Source organism: Capsicum annuum, chromosome 5 (genome assembly GCF_002878395.1).
Source record: "Capsicum annuum cultivar UCD-10X-F1 chromosome 5, UCD10Xv1.1, whole genome shotgun sequence".
NCBI classification, from domain to species: Eukaryota; Viridiplantae; Streptophyta; class Magnoliopsida; order Solanales; family Solanaceae; genus Capsicum; species Capsicum annuum.
This window is the reverse complement of record NC_061115.1, coordinates 218,459,374-218,473,632: the sequence shown is the minus strand read 5'-3', so window position 1 is coordinate 218,473,632 and position 14,259 is coordinate 218,459,374. Positions and strand designations below refer to the sequence as shown.

Genomic DNA, 14,259 nt, shown 5'->3' with positions numbered 1-14,259 from the left:
GTGATGGTATTCTAAGATTTCAGGGTAGATTGTGCATTCTGAATGTTGATGGGCTGTGGGAAAGAATCCTTAATGAGGCACACACTTCAAGATATATCGTTCACCCAGGATCTACTAAGATGTACCATGATCTAAAAACCTTATATTGGTGGAATAACATGAAACGTGATGTAGCTGATTTTGTGTCCAAGTGTTTGAACTGTCAACAAGTGAAGGTAGAACACATGAGGCCAGGTGGTACTTTCCAAGAGATAGCCCTGCCTTTATGGAAATGGGAGATGATAAACATAGACTTCATTACAGGACTTCCGAGATCCCGAAACCAGTATGATTCTATATGGGTGATTGTAGACTGGTTGACAAAGTCAGCCCTCTTTTTGCCTATGAGTACTAATTATTCGGGAGAGGGTTATGCTAAGATTTACATTGAGGAGATAGTTTGGTTGCATGGGGCACCAGTGTCCATTATATCCGATAGAGGTATGCAGTTTTCATCTCAGTTCTGGAGATCCTTTCAGAAGGGTTAAGGTACATAAGTGAATTTGAGCACAGCATTCCACCCTCAGACGGATGGGCAAACTGAGCGTACCATTCAAACCCTCGAGGATATGTTGAGGGAATGCATCATTGATTTCAATGGTAGTTGGGTAGATCACCTGCCACTGGTTGAATTTGCTTAGAATAATAGTTACCATGCTAACATCAAGATGGCTCCTTTTGAGGCCTTGTATGGGAGGAGATGTAGGTCTCTGATAGGATGGTATAAAGTGGGTGAGATGAAGTTATATGGGCCTGATATTGTTCATCAGGCAATGGAGAAAGTGAAGATCATTAGAGAACGACTCAAGAATGCTCAGAGTCATCAGAAGTCCTATGCCGATGTTCGGAGAAGAGAACTAGAGTTTGAAGTTGGTGATTGGGTATTTCTCAAGGATTCTCCTATGAAAGGAGTTATGCGGTTTGGAAAAGGGGGTAAATTGAGCCCTCGTTATATAGGGCCATATCAGATTCTAAGAAAGATTGGTCCAGTTGCTTATGAGCTAGAATTGCCTACAAGTTTGGGTTCCGTTCATCCGGTATTCCATGTATCCATGTTGAAGAAATGCATTGGAGATTATTCTTTGGTATTGCCAGTAGAGGGTGTCAAAGTGATAGATTCTTTGTCTTACAAAGAAGAGCCCGTTGAAATTTTAGATCACCAAGTTCGAAAGTTGAGGAGCAAAGAGATAGCCTCAGTAAAGGTACTGTGGAGGAATCAGAAAGTCGAAGAAGCAACTTGGGAGTGAGAAGATGACATGAGAATTAGATATCCCAATTTTTTTGCTTCGATGGAGGAGGAGACAGAAGGTACTATTCCTATCTTATCTTTCCTAGTCCTTTATTATGCTTGAAAATCATGTCTGTCTGTGTCCCGCATCATTATTCCGGGACGAATAATCCTAAGGAGGGGATAATGTAACGCCTCGCATTTCGGGCTACAAGATAGACCATGATTCCGATGTGTTGATAAATCCCGAAGCCATAAATCCTATGCCAATACGGCATGTTAATTATTTGTGTAGCATATGAATCCATTCAAACTTGAATTTAGACCATAGGGGTCATCTGACTCAAGGACGAGTTGAAAATTACTTCGACCGATTAAGCTTAAGTGGACATTATAATTTGTGTCAACTTCTATCGACCATGAATCTTTGTATATGTCGAATTAGAAAGCCTACTATGTGTAAAATGACAGGTTTCCGAGTTAGCTTTCCAACGATACCAATTTTGCTAAAATTCGGCACCCGAGCAAGAAGTTATGGTCTTTCAAAGTGATATGCGTCGCCTAACCAATCGCCCATGGCCACTGGAAAGCATAGGAGATATCCTAGGCGGCGCCTATGTAAACATAAGCGATAGCCTAGGTGGCGCCTATGTAAACATAGGCAATGGAATGGACGGCACCTATGTAAAGATTTCAAGTGACTTAAATACTCCGTTTTTGGGGAAAAATGGTCCTTTTCCACCCTTAGCCCTAAAACACGAAATTCAGTTCCAAGGACCCCAAAATACACCTTCATTCATTAAAAGTGCTCAAAGATTCTCCTTAGGGTTTCAAAATAAAAATCCAAGAAACTCAAGATTAAACCGGGGGTTTTAGAAACTAATCGCATATTTGGAATCCCCAGAACGTAGGCTTCAAGAAGCACCTATAATTTTCGCATATAGAGGTACGTGGGGTTATCTCAAAAATATCATGGGCTTTAAAAATTCATGTTTTCAAAATGGGGGTTTTGAAATTACGAATATGATATGTTTTAAACGTTTTATGATATTGATTTGATATTTAGGCCTAATTCCAAGGTGATTTGATATATTATATATGGATATGCATGTGTTTCATAATGATGATAAATTGAGAGCATCATTTACACGGAACCCCTCTCTTGACATGATATTGTTTTAAGTTTTCACGTGATATGAACCTTTTGAAATCATCTTGAAATGCATGTCATGAAATGTCTAAAAATGTCATGATTTGGATATGGTTTTTGACTTTCAAAGAGAGGGGTTGTTTTGGTCATGTTGAAATATGTTGCATATGATGATTGAATAAAGAGAATGATATGATACTGATTGACTTGCAAGTTGGGCATGAAGATACCCTACAGAGTATGACATGTGATTGATTTGAACAAAGTTTGAATGCATTGATTTTCATGAGAAAGGTGGATGCCCGAAGAAGGCGTTTTAGTGAAATGGCTCATCGCTGGAAACCGTACTTGCCGATGTGGGTCATATGATATTTTATCCTACATGGGAGGATAATAAAATAATTGGGACTTGTCACATGGTGGGATTCCCTACGGTGTACTCACATGGGGGTATACCGGCTCCAAATCCTAGCGGCTACTTGGATTGGAGGCTTGGCCGCCGAGCACCAGAGGCGGATTCCACATAGTCGTGGAATTTAAATTGTAGGGTATTTCACCTAGCTCAATTGCATTACACTGGTATTGAAAGCTATTACATTATGCCCATGTGTTTTCAAATAATTTGATATGAAACTGCTTTATAATGGCTCTCGCCTATATTGTGTAAAAATATTATATTTCTGTTTTGATTTCTCTGCATACCAATACTTTTGTATTGACCCCCTCTCCTCCCAGGTTGGGAGGCACATTCTAGGGGTCCAGACAACCAGTAGATTTCCTTCCGAAAGATCTCAGAATCTAGTGGTGAGCCTTCTATATTTCGGAAGGCCTGATGTCTGCAGTTTAATTTATCATTTATTAGTTTTGGGTCTACTGGGGGTCTTGTCCCAGTTTTCAGATAGACATTTGTTTTAGTCATGTAGTAGAGATTTCGCAGACGGTATAGAGATGTTGTGTTGTGATTTTGTGACATTACTCCCCATCATTACTTTCGCATGATTCTTGACCATGTTTTCATTATATTGTGTATATTCCACATTTCTCTTATCATATGAATTGTGTGCATGATTACCAAACAGATAGGGTGTTTCGGGCCTCATGGTTTGGAATACTCGTCATGGCCAGGGCCTCGGTTCGGGTCGTGACAGAGGTCACATGGCAGAAACCTTTCCAGTTACACCAAGGCACCCCTTCGAGCTGTAATCTTAATAAATTAGATAGAAGAGTCAATTGTATAGAGATGTTATGTTAGCATCTTCTAGCAACATGGAAAAATGCTCTATTTGAATAGTGTGGTGTTGGGGCCCGAACAACGACAACAAAATATTCCAAAACTCGGAACAGGCACCACGCGAGAAAATATATCTTGTATTAAATTAACTAAAAATAGGAGAAGCTCAAAGGTGAAGTATGAAGAGCATTTTCCTGATTATAGCCACATACTACTATTGTCGCATACATCCTATCTTGGAAGATATCTCATGATTGATCTTCCCTATCTCAGTAGATTTTCCATATCTCAGTATCCCATAGTGATTTAGTTTCTATTTAGGAGAAGATACAATTCTTTATTAGTTGATTCTTTACTTGTTTAGTTTGTATTCTCTTGTATATATACACATACATATCAGTGAAATCAATAGAAGCTTTTATATACTTTACTCATCTTTACAACTACATAATAAATCTCATTTTTTTAAATGAATGTTGCAGCTGAAACATAGAAGAACCGATATATCAGAAACTACTAGCAGCTTAAAAAAAATCATTGATGAGAACTATATAGGGGTAGTAGCGACTCTAGAACTTAAATCAAGAAAGCAACAAGAGTATGAAAGAGTGACATACCTTAATGTTAGTCTAGATTGGCAGAACCATTTGATGAAGAAACTTTCCCCTTAGCATGCTCCACGAACTTTCTCTAACGGGGAGGTGGGTTTCATATTCAGTCTCACATGATGCAAATGGAGGAATAAAGCCGCCCGAAGTAGATATTTGGAAAATCTCAAAGTCTATATTGTACGTATCCACCTTTCTTTCCCCTGGACATACCTTAGTTGACGACTCAACAGCATCCTCTCCATTCTTTAATTTGTCCATCAATGGCAGGAAATTGGAGAATGCGTCCCAGAAGTACAAAGGTTCCTCGCCTTCCACAACTGTTATGATCGGTCGCTGCACTTTCTTATAACGAACAATCTGGCAAACAGCCCTTCTGGCATCTCTTTCCATGATTGCTTCGCTTTTTTTACCAATCCAAACATATATTGATGAGGGAATATGTATAATAAATGCACCTATGGAATCTAATGCTGACGGAGAAGGATCATTTAACATTTTCGGAATGAGATGCAAAGGATCGTATGGTGAATGAGGCGCGACTCTATACATCCTTAATAATGAACTTGGACTTGAAAGGGAAAGCATGAACCCTTTTTGGCATTTTAACAGCTGACAAGCAAAACCAATATTTGGATCCGCGATACCCCTTACTGCCTTTACATACTCAAATGCATCATCAAAACTTTGTCCTTCTCTCCACATAAGGTAACCGATAACCAACGAGGTTGACCGAGAGATCCCTTGGTAGCAATGAACAAAAACCCTTCCATGTTGCTCCCTGACATCTTCAAAGTAGTCAAAAACATCATAGAGAATGCTAGTAATATCTTCTGACAGGCTATCCCGTAACCATAAAGTCTGGCATACGAAATCAGACTTGAAATACTCGGGGCAAACAAACCCCACACAGTCAAGAACATGAGTAATCCCATTTTGCTTTAGCATATCCTTATCTTTTGCAACTGCATCCCCACCAAGAAAGACATGTTCAGCCGCATTTGAACACTCTTTATCGAAGAAAGCAATCTTTTCTCTTCTCACAAGTCCCCGTTAATCTCTGGATTTTTATGTATGTTCGACAAATCTAGCTTAAGTCTTTCACATTTGCTATCTGTATCCCTCCCACCGGGGGTAGATGGAAGTGGCCACACTTCAACACCATCAGATCCTGATCTCGGCCACTCATCTAGACTTCTACGAGCAATTGCCAACAGCTGCAACTGTGGAAGACGCTGCCTAGCCTTAAAACTCTGCTGCGACCTTGGGGCTAAAGGACCCCGACCATGAGAACTGTTACCTCCATTTGGATTCAACCCATCTTTTTCGATATCTGGATTAAGCGGAGGCAGTGAAGTCCTCGAAGACAACCAAGATGATGACCGACAATACATTCTCCCACTATTTGCAAGTTGGCATGGCTCCTCCGGAGAGCCATTAGCTCCACCAGCTGAGGCATCTTCCTTTCCAGACATTCCAACAATCAAAGCTAGAGGCGACGTCTAACAACCAAACTTCAGAGTTCATATCCACTAAACTAAGGAGTAAATATATTGGAGAAAGGATATCTCCGCATTGAATTAGACGGATAATCATGCATTAATAGCTTAAGTAAAACATTTTGATCAGAGTTAGAAGCAATGTTTTGATAGGACAAAAGGCATATGGTTCTGGGTGTACACTAACTGTTACAACGACCGCCACCTCAGTCTATCAAGTAAAATCATTACACGAGTTCAATCTAACAGTCGACATACAAACACTATTAGATGAAGAGTCTGTTATGAAATAGTAGTAGATGCATATGACCATGTTGAGAATAACAAGACCATGCTCCTTTAAACAAGCTAGTAAATTTCACATTTTAAATAGACCACAATTCAGAAAATGACATTACAAGAATAGCATTTCCTAATTGGAAAAACATATAAATAATGCATTTAAAGTTTTAAGAATGCGGGTGCTAGAGTAATTCATGAGCCTATAAATGAGATATTAGAAAACAATTGGACTTTGTATTGGGTAGGGGCCGCACAAAAGCAGGCCCCCGCTGCCACAAATTATGACGTAGGTTCAACCACTTGTGCCAACCTTAGGCGGGCACCCCTCCAAAGTGCAATGGAGGTCACCAGCCTAGGCCATGGGCCTTCTTGAACGCCCATTGGCCCATTTTTATAGTATCTCCTCATACTCTTCTGTCTTCTTCACTTGACGATGCGGGACTACTAGTCTTTTGATCTTCATATCATTGTCAATCAGAAAGCTCATATCCAAAGTTGCGTCTTCATTATGAATCTTTCTAATTATCTAATCGCGAAAGAAATGAAGGGTAGTCGAGAATGATCCTCTATGGCTCCATGACCCCTGAAAGGCAATGGAGGCTCTTAATCCGGCTCTGGTCCCATAGTCACGGTTTGTCCACCAGACTTAGTTTCTAGCCGCCTTAGAACTCAATGATACAGTGGTGCGGACCTTGTACAAGTATGGTCACGCCAATCAATGTTGCTACAATCTAATATAAAGAAATAAAACGATTAGCTTTCCGAGTTGCATTAGGATTTAACATCTTTTTTTGTTGGATTTTTTGTCAGATAATTTTGGTGAATAGGTTTTTTTTTAGTTAAAAAATAAATCACGAGAGAAAAAAGTTCGCACTTATGAAGAAATTCAAAAAAGCAAACTGTTTCCTTCTTGATTTCTTACGCCAACACCACTCCGAAGTGGCTGCCAGGCCTATAGAATCAACACATTCATCCATTGAGAGTAGCAACAATGTTACTGTAATTGCAGATTGAACATGTGCGGAGAAGTATGATGATCAAGAGGTCGACCTCCTGATCCTCATTCTTCTTCCCACACGTTCATTCTGCAGTTACAACAGTATTGGTACTTGCAATGGATGAATGAGTCCTTGGCCCCTTATTATAGCATCTCCTTACTTGTCTTTTGTCTTTTTCACTTGACGATGTGAGAATATGGAGTAAATATACTGGAGACTGCATATTTAATATACAAAGATATGTCATCATTGAATTTTATGATGGATAATCATACATTCATAGATCATTGTGCAAAATGGGTTGATGAAAAAAGAAGAGTTGTAAATGCTTCAAGTATCATATTTATTACAAATCTCCCCTATTGTTAATTAGCAGTTGTTGGGTAAAGGTTCGAGAGATGAAGAAGGAGTAGTGTATTAGACTTGTATATCATCCAAAAGTTACAGCGATATAAATACAAGTAAAGGAAAGTCTAACTAAGGTAACTAGTTATCTAAATCCCTAGAAATCAGCTAGAGTATTTTATACATTTAATAGAGCACAATTAAAGGAGAGAAATCTGCACAATATTTACACAATCAATCATGTTCCACTATGCCCCCGCAAGTTGAAGGTGGCATCAATAACCATTAACTTGGACAAATGTTTATGAAAGAGTAGACGAGGCAAAGGCTTTGTAAGCGTTTCCACCAGCTGATCAGTAGCATGTAAATGTTGAACGAGCACCTGTTTTCGCTGCACTTGATCTCTAACAAAGTGAAAATCAACTTCAATGTATTTCATCCTACTGTGTAGTACCGGATTTTGACAAAGATTGGTAGAACCAACATTATCAAAGTAGATTATGGGTGGATCAGGCAGCTGCACTTGTAGTTCTACAAGAATTTTTTGAACCCAATTGACCTCAGCAAGAGAAGAAGCTACTGCACGATACTCTGCTTCAGTGGTGGATCGTGCAACATGTGTTGCTTCTTGGATGACCAGCTAATAGGATTTGCACCAAGGTACAAGATATATCCAGAAGTAGAGTTCTTGTGATTAAGGTCACCAGCCCAATCGGCATCTGAATACATAAACAACCTAGGATGTGTCTTGCTCATTATAAATAAGCCATGATTTTTGGTGTACTGGAGGTATCGCAAGAGTCGCTTAACAAAGGACCAGTGTGTTTGTGTAGGAGAATGCATGAATTGAGATAATTTGTTAACTGCAAAACTTATATCTGGTTTGGTGAATGACAGATATTGAAGCTTACCAAGTACTTGATGATACAAAGTGGCATCTGTTGGAGGTGTGTCATCCTTTAAGGATAGTGAGGCAGTGGAACTCATGGGAGTTTTAACAGGCTTACATTCAGACATTTTCTGGGAAGCAAGAAGATCTGAGACATACTTGGCCTGAGAAAGGATGATACCTTCTTTAGTGCAGAGAACTTCAATACCCAAAAAATAGTGGAGATGTCCGAGGTCTTTGAGAGAGAATCTGGCTAAAAGAACCTGGATAGTTTTCTAGATAACCTCAGAGTTTGATCTAGTGATAATTATGTCATCAACATATACAAGAATGTAGACCAATGCTTCATTTTGATGACGAACAAATAGAGAAGAGTCAGATTTAGACTTTTGAAAGTCAATTTGAAGCAAGAATTGCTTTAACTCAGAGTGTCAAGAATGGACCTTGGGCCTAACTCAACCTCAAAAGCTAGCTCAAGAGGTGAGGATTACCCAAGTCCATATAAGCAAACCACCAGTCCATTCCCCAACCAATGTGGAACTTTTTTACCCACTCTAACACCCCCCCTCACGCCCAGACCCAATTGGCACTGGCACGTGGATCAGGAGCCCAAAACGGGTGGCGCATGAATCAAAAACCCAAAACGAGGATAGACCTGGCTCTAATACCATGTCAAGAATGGACCTTGGGCCTAAATCAACCTCAAAAGCTAGCTCAAGAGGTGAGGATTACCCAAGTGCGTATAAGAAAACCACCAGTCTATTCCCTAAATAGTGTAGGACATTTTACCCACTCTGGCTCGAGGGGCCTGCTTAAGTCCATAAATTTCTTTCCTTAATTTGCACACATAATGAGGAAAATCAGGATGAGCATACCCACGAGTTTGACCCATATAAACATCTTCTTCAAGGTGTCCTTGAAGAAATGCGTTATTCACATCCAGTTGGTGCAAATGCCAATTGTGATGAACTCCAAGTGACAAAATAAGTCTAACAGTAATAGTTTTTACCACTGGACTAAATATACAGTCATAATCCACACCCGGTCGTTGTATGAAGCCCTTTGTAACTAGCTGATCTTTATACCTTTCAACACTTCCGTCTGATTTAGTTTTGATACGATAAAGCCATTTACAATCAATAATATTTGGAGAAGAGGATGACGGTACAATCTCCCAAATCTTGTTGTTCATTAATGCTTCAAACTCAAGTTTCATTGCTTCTCTCCAGTGTGCACTCTTTTGGGCTTGGTTATAAGTGGTGGGAAGTGGTTCAGTTAATGCAACTAGAAGATAATCAAATGCTTGCTTGGGTTTGGTGATATTATTTTATGAACTAGTAATAGGTCGGTGAATGAGTGGTTGTTGGGTATATGCGAAAGCTGTGGTGGAGGAATGGTGATGATTGTGAGATGAAATGGAAGGAGAGGGATCTGGAGTTGGGAAGATAAAGGGGTTGTTGAGACGTGATGATTTCGGCGTTGATACTGGATTAGTGGTTGTGTGGTAGGTGGGACAACAATAGGCTATGTAGAGTAACCTGAGCCGGTGGCAGGAGTTGGCATTGCTGCCAAAGATGGACCTGAAGATGAACCTGTAGGAGGAGTCGCCGGCAATTTTGAAGAAACCTTGATTGGATAGAGAATCTCATAAGGCATAGACTTGACACCAAGGTCATTTGACTCTTTGTACAAGACATCCCACTCTATCTTTGAAATTATTTTGTCTTTCAAATACGAAAGTATATCAAAAAAAGGAAATATATTTTCATAAAAAATAACATCTCATGAAATATACATCCTTTGTGAAATAAGATCATAACACTGATGGCTGTTATGGGTATTAGAATAGCCTGAGTAAACACAAGGGGTAGACTTGGGTTCTAGTTTGTGTTTGGCATATGTTTTAAGCCGTGGATAACATAGGCAACCAAAAGTACGAATGGATTGATAAGTTGGAATTTCTCCAAATAATCGTTGGCATGGACAATCATAATGAAGTGTGTGGATGGGCAGCCTGTTAATCAAGAATGTGGCTTGTTGATAGGCAAAGGACCAAAATACTGGAGGTTTGGTGTAAAATGGTTTTTTTTGTTTCAATGATGTGCCGATGTCTACATTCAGCCATAGATACCCGTTGTGGTGTGTATGGTGGTGATACAAGGTGCTCAATGCCATTGGTGTGAAGAAATTACTTAAGACCTTCAAATTCACCACCACCATCAGTGTAAGCTGAGAGTATTTTTGTATGAAAATAATTTTCAACAAGGGTTTTAAATTTAGAGAAAACTATTTTGACCTCAATTTTATTTTTAAGTGTGTACAGCCAAATGTATTTTGTAAATTGATCAACAAAAATTACATAGTATAATTTTTTGTCAATTGACAAAACAGGTGATGGGCCCCATACATCACTAAAAATAATTTTAAAGGCTTTTTGCTCACTCAGAAAAAGGGTGCCGATGGCTTTTATTAGAAGAGCAGGAATTACAATGATCAAACATTTCAGAATTTGAAATTGGAATTGAAAACTTTTGTGAGTGTTTTAAGCACTCTTTTATTTAGGTGTCCTAATTTTCTATGTCAAGATTGTTGAGATTCTGCCATATAGGATTGGTATCTCAGATTGCATTGGGATCCTCCAACAGGCCACTCATAAAGTCCTTCTTTTTTCTGGCCTCATGGCAACGGTGCCCCAGAGTATCCTTCACAAGAAAATCAAAAGGAAAAAATTCTATGGATGTTAGATTATCTTTGCAAAATTGAGACAAATATAAGGTTACATTTAATCTCTGGTACACACAAAGTATTTGAAAAAATTTTATTTGAAGCATTTAATTGAACATGACCAATGTGAGTTATAGGGATTTTGTTACCGTTGCCCATGGTAATATCGTCAGTGTGGTTATCCGAACGTTAATGATTTTTAGAATCAACAGTCACATGATGTGATGCTCCTGAATCGACAACCCAAGGCATGGAAGAAAAGTTTGCTCTGGCTTCCAAGTAACTGTGGGAGCATGAACTACACACATTGGCAGTATGCCCAGTGCGACCACATAACTGACAAACTGGACGATTTTGTCGAGTGGCCGTTGGATGCCAATTTGGTGATGTGGCTGGTGCATTTTTTGGATGCCAATTTGGTGATGAGGTCTATGCACTTTGCTGATTGGGATGCTGTGGACGCCATGGTTGTCCTCTCCTATTATTGCGGGGAGTAAAGTTATTTTGTGATAGTTTTTGTGCCACTGCAACTATAATTGAGGCTTGATTAGGCTCATTATGTTTGAGGAGAACCTCTCTATTGAGAAGCTTGTTGTATAGTTCCACATACGAGATAGTTGTATCTCGCACTTAGATAACTGCTAAAATTTAATCATACTCAGGTCCTAGACCGCTGAGTATTTTGACTGCAAGTTTGTCATCTGGAATGGAAGTTCCAGCCGTTGCAAGTTCATCAGCAAAATTCCTGATCTCGTGCAAGTACTCTTTCATACTGCGAGAGGCTTTTGTGATTGTAGCCAGAGAGTTTCGGAGACTAAAAACCCTTAGATGTGATTTGTTAGCATACAAGTTATGCAGTGTGTCCCACGCTTGCTTTGAGGTGGAAGTTTTGGCAACTGCAGAGGTGACTGTAGGATCAACAAATGCCATTAAGGCATTGCTTATCAACTGGTCTTGGCAAAACCAGAGTTTGCACTTGGGATTGGGTACCTCTTGGTCGTTGAGGGTTACCGTTTTTTATGGTGTTGTCAAGGTTCCATCGAGATAGCAGTAGAGATCATGACCGAACATGAGAGATTCGACCTGCGCTTTCCAAATGATAAAGTTCACTGGACCAGTAAATTTTCGGAGAAGTTGGGAACTGGGGTTAAATTGCACCAGATGGCTGGTGTTATTAGCATGGATAGTAGAATCACTTGGACTCACCATGGATGCCATAGAATCAAAAGGAAACCTTGAAAGACATGAGAAGACTCATTCGAGTTTAGAAAGGCTCTGATACCATAAAGGTTCGAGAGATGAAGGAGTAGTGTATTAGACTTGTATATCATCCAAAAGTTACAGCAATATAAATACAAGTAAAGGAAAGGCTAACTAAGGTAACTAGATAGCTAAATCCCTAGAAATCAGCTAGAGTATTTTATATATTTAATAGAGCACAATTAAGGGAGAGAAATCTTGCACAATACTTACACAATCAATCATGTCCCAATATTGGGTTCTAGTGAAATGCGAATGGAAAATGAAAGAAAAGTGCAATGTGTCTCACATTGGTGGGAGAAAGGAACATCCTTGTGCTTAGAAGCATTCCTCCATGTTGTTAGTGAGATAAGAAAAAGACAAGCCTCTAGCCGTCATCTTCATCACTCGATTTCAGCTTCAGCTTCAGAAAATGACCGAGAGACTAGTTTTTTGGACAAAATTCATTTGAAACTTAAGTGTTAATGAGGACGATCCTTCAATTCACCATTTGAGTAACGAAAACAGTACTTGTGGGCGCACTTGGCCATCTACGGGTGCAGATGCCAACGCATGTCAGTCTCAACTTTCTGTTTCGAGTGCAATATGACATGTGGCCGCATCTCATCATGTGCGGACACATGGGTCAGCATATGGACCCAACATTTCAAAATAGTGCAACTCTTCACGAACCATTGCTTCTTTTCTGATGCAACACTTTTTGGCAATAAATATCTGACTTTCCTTAGATATTGGCACGAAATTATGACGTTAAAATACTCCTATTTCTTACAAAACTCAGTATGATTTGCTACCGTTGAGTGAGTTCGTTGTTCGGTAGAATTTGAGGAATCACCATTTATTGAAGTGATTCATTTTATCTTGGAGGATACATTCCATAACCTCGGGTACTTGAGGGAAATAATTTCCTTAAGAACACGCTATGAATTCAGTGGACTTGAATCTTCTAATATTCATCTCTTTCTTGTTAGAGTTTTTCATTTTCCAGAAAATTGTTTGAACTTGTTGAAGTTCATATTGGAATACGATTTTATTTATACCTGAAATAACAGAAGTTACACGTAGACATTTATTAATGATAAGAACTGAGGGGTTTGAGTTTTCATGCCTGATTTGATACTTTACCTGAGCCTCTAAGTCCTCATCGATAAGATTACACCAGGTATGTTATTGTATATATATTATTGTAGACATGGTCGGAATTGGAAGCAATGTGTTTGATTGAACGACCACCACATCAGTCTATTGAGTAAAATCATTTGACACATTATTACAAGAACACTTTGTTGAATTAAAAGATCCATTGAGAGGTTTGCAACTGGAAAAGATACAAACTATAAAGGGTACTTGTTTAAGCAGTTGATAATATATCATATAAAAAACATAAACGAGAATCAAAACAATTGAACTTTGGATTGAGTAGGGGCCGCGTGAACACAGGCCCCCCACTGCCATAAATTATGACGTAGGCTCAACCACTTGGGCCGACCTTAGGCAAGCACCCCTCCAAAGTGCAAAAGAGGTCACCAACCTAGGCCATAGGCCTTCTTGATCGCCCGTTGACCCGGTCCAGGTAAGTATGTTTCTTGGTTGTCCTTGGCCCATTTTTATAGTGTCTCCTCATTACTCTTCTGTCTTCTTCACTTAGCGATGTGGGAGTAAGTTGATACAAGTATGATCATGATCATGACACTTTTGAGTATTTTTGAAGACTAGTCACTAAAGGGCTCTTTTGTCATTTCTCTATTATTTGTAATGTTGTATAAATAGAACCTTGTATGGTTTATTTTCTGAGTTTATGCTTGATATTGAAGACACTACTCTTGTGAGAGAGAGTTCTCAAAACTGAAATTAGGGCATAGCATAAGGGTGGATTCTCTTGTGTATTGCAAAGCTTGAGACTTTGGTGCTTTGAGAGGTGGATGCCCCTCCTGTGTCATTGTAAGAGTTAGGTGTTTGTTGTATGAAGTGTTAAAGGTCCAAGAGTGGAATATGCTCTTGGGTTG

The 14,259-nt window shown here is 39.3% G+C and overlaps 2 non-coding genes and 1 pseudogene across 2 annotated transcripts; all 3 read right to left on the bottom strand.

Annotated features, from left to right (window-relative positions):
- Positions 1-4,277: 4,277 nt before the first annotated feature.
- LOC107872179 lies at positions 4,278-5,731 on the bottom strand (annotated as a pseudogene).
- Positions 5,732-6,278: 547 nt separating this feature from the next.
- LOC124899170 lies at positions 6,279-6,437 on the bottom strand. The gene has a single exon (XR_007056298.1). It is a non-coding gene; the product is annotated as a U1 spliceosomal RNA (small nuclear RNA).
- Positions 6,438-13,672: 7,235 nt separating this feature from the next.
- Positions 13,673-13,834, bottom strand: LOC124899115. The gene has a single exon (XR_007056253.1). It is a non-coding gene; the product is annotated as a U1 spliceosomal RNA (small nuclear RNA).
- Positions 13,835-14,259: the final 425 nt, after the last annotated feature.